Source organism: Haliotis rubra, unplaced genomic scaffold, assembly GCF_003918875.1.
Source record: "Haliotis rubra isolate DU_JTF1 unplaced genomic scaffold, ASM391887v1 Scf249, whole genome shotgun sequence".
In the NCBI taxonomy this organism is placed as follows: Eukaryota; Metazoa; Mollusca; class Gastropoda; order Lepetellida; family Haliotidae; genus Haliotis; species Haliotis rubra.
The window spans coordinates 1,188,270-1,195,190 of record NW_025766547.1 but is presented as its reverse complement, the minus strand read 5'-3'; positions in this window follow the sequence as shown (position 1 = coordinate 1,195,190).

Genomic DNA, 6,921 nt, shown 5'->3' with positions numbered 1-6,921 from the left:
GGTAACAATGATAGCCGAACACAGACCTCACCGCCATACATTTGATCTGGTTCATAAGAAACTCCAGTCCAATCGGTGTACTCCGCGACTTCGCCGTTCGGCCATTTGAACTGGCCACTGCTGACGTCGAACTCAAGAGCTATCCACGCATCCGTATTGTTGCTGGAAACGACGTCGCTGCAGGGTAGAACATGTACAGTGAGTTTTTGTGGGCGCGTATCTGTCTCATAGTCTGAAGCAATATCCCCTATCTATATGAATGAACCCTCTATATGTAAATCTCAAAAGGTGTACAGTATCGAATTAACGACTTCCGTAACAATATACTTTAGAGTCAATCGTATGTTGCCTCAAGATCAGTTTTATAAAAGCGAGATGTTGGTATCATCCGCGTAAACGAAAAATGTATTTTAGACTGATACCTCCATTGACAGCTTGGATTGTATAATCCCAAGGAAGCTGAGAAAGAAACCCGAGCGCACATTGATCCTTTGACCGGCTTAATACTGCAGTGCTTGGAACATACTTTACAGCTTTGATTTGGAGTATTACGTGTGCACAAAACTAATGCATTGCTCACAACATCAACCACTTGTTTGTCTCACTTAGATTAGACCGCCTCCATGGTGTAGTGGTTAGAGCGTCCGCCCGGAGAGTGGAAGGTCGCGGGTTCGATCCCCGACCGCGTCATACCAAAAGACGTTAAAATATGGTACTTGTTGGTCCCTGCCTGGCGCTCGGCATTAATGGGTACAACAAGGACTGGTCGGCTCGGAGTCAGTATAATGTGTCTGAGTGGGGTATTCATGCTTCACTGCGGCATGGTATCTCAGTGGGCTAGCACTATAAAACCAGCTTAAGTCTGGGCTAATACAAGCTAGTACAAAAGTACCGATTCTTGTACTTTTGTTGGGTTGAGTCCCATCCGGGATTCGAACCCACACCCTCAGAGTCAGGCACCTAGCACGCTCAGCCACCACGACTTCTACAAGCGTGTTGTGACGTAAATGCGTTATTTCCTAAATGCGCGCGCAAACCGGAAACAACCACCTACTCAAGGAGAAAGTCTTCAATAAACGTCATGGTCTCTGCATCACGGATGGTGGCGAGGCGATACCCCGGATGCTGCGCACATAGCCTGCGCGGCAACCTGATTGGTCTGGACATCTGGGACTAAGTATTCGACTGAAAATGGCTGATGTGCTGAAACAGAAACAACATACTCCTTACATCTAAATCGATTTTCAGTTTTAGTTACGTCTCAATGTTATGTCATCCTCCAGAGTATATTTCGGGACGATTGCTAAATGCGGCGTAAAACCATATCCATTCACTTATTTTGACTCAAGCTGATTTCCAAGGACATGCAGATATAGACAATGGAAATACTATGTCAACACGAAGTAGTACGTTTAGGTGCACATCTTTTCCTTCAAAGTAAAACCCACTCATTCATCTTGAATTACGTGCAGTGTAACATATTTCGCCGCTTTACGTGAAACCAGCTGCAACATCTCTTCCTTGGGAGTGGAACCCACATCTTCCCCTCAACAATGTAACACGCACACACCAACACCAATTCCATTTCCTCTGCAGTTCTGAGTCTGGAAACCCTGATTCCTATCTGGGGGCGGTGGTCTAGTGGTTAAAGCGTTGGCTTGTCACGCCGAAGACCCGGGTTCGAATCCCCACATGGGTACAATGAGTGAAGCCCATTTCTGGTGTCCCCCGCCGTGATATTGCTGGAAAATTGCTAAAAGCGGCGTAAAACCAAACTCAGTCAGTCAGTCAGCCTATCTGGGACAGGGTCAAACAAGGCTCCACGACAAACCATGTCATGAGATGATGGGTTTAAAATATAAAAAAGACAGATGGCGCATTTATATCGGAACTAGATATCAACCTTTTTTGATATCACGATAAGTCGTTACTGTACAAAGCTAAGACTTTCCGGGGCTGTTTTCGATGGCGGTTATGTTTGGTTCGCAAACACCTTGTGTCATCACTGATTTCAAGTAATCCACTCAAATAACTTTTACCATTTTGCCAGGTGTGACAAATGGAATGTGTTTATTCTCTGGCGTTAATATTTTTATTAACATTTTTGCCGCACTCACTAATATTCCAACTTTAAGTTTCCGATTTGTCGGATAGAAGAGTGAATGAATATTCTGAATATGTGTCACTACAGCGGTAAACGACTGTCACACAACCGACATGATATCAGTGAACTAGTGTTTGACCTAATACGTCCACTCTCACAGACTACAAGAAGTATAGCAGGGAGCCCATTGCATTCCAAAGACACTCCACACGAAGACTGATCTGGCTCCTGACTAGTTTCCTTCAGTATTGTGGCCACGCTATAAAACATTATCTTCTGTTCTCTGTTTAACTATATAATATCGCCAGGTTATGCTAATATGGTTTAGTTCGTGAATACGTTAAACACTTCTCCCCCGCGATTTGAAATTAAAATCCCTCAAGAAGAATGCTTCCGGGCCCCAATAACTTATTCGGCTATCCCGGATTTACAGTCGGCTTTGCATGAATGCACATGCTGTAAACAGCAAAATATCACGCTTTTTAAGATATGCACGTGCAAGGTGCATATAGGTTATCACACGAGTGTACTTTGAGATTGTTAACATCCTGCATTAGGAATAACCATTGTATTGATCAATCCTTAGCGAGCTAAATACATAGTGTGTTTTTTTTTCTAATGCAGGATATTAACCATCCTAAAATACACGATTGTGATAACCTATTTATCATAAATTGTCATTCTTACTTTGTAATGACCACAAATCATTTATCAAAATCAAAATATGTGCGTAGTAATACGGTACGTCACAAGTTCGGTGACACAATTTTCTACTGATCAGTCAATTTTCTACTTGACTGCGTTGGGTCATCTATTTCCCAGTAAGTGGTTATGTTAAAGCATGTATTGTTGTCATCAAATCTTAGCTTACGTTTGAAAAATAACAACAAACTCGTGTTGAACTTCAGAAACCTTCAATTAACCTTTTGAACAACAAATACACTTTAATTTTCGCGTGACATCTGCTCGCTAACACTGACAGTCGGTCGGGGGAGTGGTGTTGGTATGTTCGTAAGCCTGTGAATTTCTATATCCGCTTCATAATCCACTCCATGTATCATTACCCGACTTGAATATTCTTGGATGAAAGCACTGACAGTATCGTAAAGACAGTCGTCACGATCCGATAGATGGGCGTCACGCCATGTTTGTTTACACTGTGAAAGTAGTCCCTACAATATGACCCCCCTTTCTAATTTGCATCGATATCCGTATATGACCCCAACGGATACCGAAAATATCCGTTGACTTTATGCTGCCGAGAATACTATCCATTGTATGATAAAGCCAAGTACCACACTGTCAGGGGCAAATGCAAACTTTTATGACATGCATATGCAGATAACCGCCAGATAACATACATTGTGTGGTGTGCACCTGCAGCGCACACCCAAATAGCACACTTTTTGCGCTATGCAGTTCAGTTTACACTCCGATGGAGTTACAAAATTTGAAGTCACTTAGTCAAAGTGTTAATTGTGACGGCGAAACAACTGTTACCTTCGATGTGTTGAACTATCAGTAGACAGGACGTCCATCGCGCAAGCCACATGGTCCCAGCAAAGCTCCTTGTCTCAGACCCACTCCGCTACAAATAGGATTAGACTTGGTATACATCCCCAACACTATACATTGTGGCAATCTATTGATGGCAATATTGAGCATGTCTTTCATCACCTCTAAAGCGATACCAGCATCCATGTCAATACAAGCCACTTGGGTCGTGAACTATCTTTTGCAATTTCTTTGCACTGGATTTACAAGGGGTGAAGAACCTATATCAACAAACATATAATGCGTATTGTAAATCCATTGTGGTTCATATTATAGATAATCGATAGCTGATAAAAACCTCTTCAGCAGACGCTGATATTCCCAGAAGTAACAATACTTTGGAAAATGACAACTTATAAATACGCATGCCCTAGTGTCATACGCTATGTGAGAGGTTATTCGACTTTCGTGAGAGTAAATATATCGTCAATCATTCAATAAATCATATTTATTTCCTTCGTCTGGACCCATTGGCAATGCTACAGGAGAAAGACGCATGAAACGATCCACGTGAGATCTGGCCTTTAGGAATCCGTGATGAACGCAAGAGTGTATCGGGTGATCAGGCTTGGTGGATGTATGTCATCGTATCCCACCTGTGTAGACCAATGCTCTGATTGTCAATCTCTAAAATGTTAACAGACCGCAATCATAAACATGGAATATTGTTAATTATTGCTGAGTGCAGCGTTAAAAAACAAAAATTAAATACAACCTTAGAGTTGTAAGAACGCATAACTGTTTAGTTGTAAGAACGCATACCTTGCTGTCAAACGTGAACTGCAAATATATTAGTCAATATCTACAAGTTTAGCTTCATGCTGTTCTTGTGAAGTGAGAAAACTTTATTTGAAAGAAAGGAAGCAAATATGCACATTTCTCTTAAATATTGTGGTTGGTGAAAGAGAGTAACAACGGATTATAATGAAAATGGATGCCAGCGAAAACGGCCCAAAAATTTCGAGAAAACAATCGCTGCTAGAGAAAACGGCCTCTCGGCCTAGTGTGAGTGAGTGAGTTTAGTTTTACGACGCTTTTAGCATTATTCCAACAATATCACGGCGGGGGACACCAGAAATGGGCTTCACCCATTGTACCTATACCCATGTGGGGAATCGAAGCCGGGTTTTTGGCGTGACGGGCGAACGCTTTAACCTCTAGGCTACCTGGAGAGAACGGCCAATATATATAACAGAAAACTACATCTATTTAATTTGCTTTTATTCACCTCTAAATCAATAATACAAGTACAATATCTGTACAAGTTGTATTCATGTATTATGTTCTACATCTCACATCTCAATAGAATGATTCTTTACGCAGAATGCTCGTCAAACCACTCTTCATTTGTTTGTCTCTGAACAATGTAATATATATTATAATACTATATTTGTTTTTACATAGTTTCTTGTTCTTAATAATAAATATGGTGATGCGTGTACTAAATAGACACCTAGAATAAATAAGAACCCTATCTATCAAATAACAGTATATCACTTCTTCCTTAAAGTGATATAAAAGGGCGCCAACAAATAGATTGTCCTTGTTTCATTTGTCAGACATCCCAATAGTCAGACAGGTTAAAACCACAAACCATCTGGTTGAGTGCACAACTAATCCCCTGCCTGCCAGGAATGGCCCATAAAATAAATAACAGAACAGAACAGAACGTGATTACACTCAGGCCGATATTATCGACATATGAGGTACAAATGACGATAAATAATAATATTATGGCGGAATAGTTAGCCGGAAGATTTTACAATTTCCATGATATATTTACAGAATTTACTGAGATTTTTCATAACAGATATCCTTTTACATGTAAAGGGTATCGAAACTAAAAAAACCAATCAATCAATGTTTAAAAGCTTATCCGCAATGAAGTATATCTCTATTATTTATGATACATATATGACATATAACTCCTTTGATCTTGGTGCAACTATGTTGGCCGTTTTTCTCTCGGCACAGAAGCCGTTTTCTCCAGCGCGGCGGCCGTTTTCTCGATTTTTTTGTGGTCCGTTTTCGCTTGGGTCCGTTTTCTCCGTATCCCGTTACAGCAGATGTCAGTTGGTGGGAGTGTAGCGTCATCGCCATGTCATGGTAATGTCATTGTTTGAGTAAGGGCGACAACGCAACCTCATTCCAGTATAATCTCAGAGTTTTATGGATGTTTTTTTTTTTATATTCTATGATAACCTCATGGTCTGTAATAGTCACGGACTTATGCCACAGTCATGGATAATCACAATATACAATAGTCTCACATAAACAATAGATCGACAGTCTCCTAGTCTGAAATATCTTCAGTGTTTGAAATGGCCTCATGGTCATGAACTGTGCAACAGTCATGGATTATCACTCAGTCCTGAATAGTCTCAGAGTCGTCAATAGCTTCACACTCTTGGTTTGAGTCATAATCGATGATATTCACATAGTCCTTGGTAATTTCATCGTCTAATCTGGTATGCTCGTCTCATACTATTGGATAGTCTCAAATAATTTTAGATTTGTGTCACAGTCAGTTAAGGGCGATCTCATAGTCACGCATAGACTTCATGGTCACATTATCTTGGATATTGTCATTCTGGTATAGACTCAGTCGTGAATAGTCTCATTTCTTTGGACTCTGTATTTTGGTCTCTGAGTTTCAAATTCTTGAACAATCTCACAGTCGTGGGCAATCTCATAGTCTTGGTTATGGTCATATTCTTGGAGATCCTCCTAGTTTTTAATAATCTCATAAATTTTGACTGTATCCGTGGTCTTGTGGACAGAGCGCCTGTCTTGACATCGGAAAGATTGTGGTTCGATACTTGGTGGCGCCATACCAAAATACGCTATGTGTGTTTGTTTGCTGTTTAAAGCACATACAGCAATATTCCACCAATATAGCAGAGGTCGGTAAAGTACGTCCGTGTTGTTGTGGCCGTGTCTAGCGCGCGGCATAAGGGAGTTATGATATAGATATAGATATTGTTGGCGTAGAGTCGGTATACTAAGTCGGTGTGGAGTATCCATGGTAACACCTCACTGTAGCATGGTGTCCCACTGGGACAGAACAATGAGACATGTCAAAATATAGACTCTCTCTCTCTCACACACACACACACACACACACACACACACACACGAACACACACACACACACACACACACCAACTCACTCGCTCACTGATATTGTGGGTAGTGTCTTAAATTTGTCTTGTCTTGGTTTGTCCCATAATCTTGTATAGTCTCCGGGTTGTGGATAATCTCAA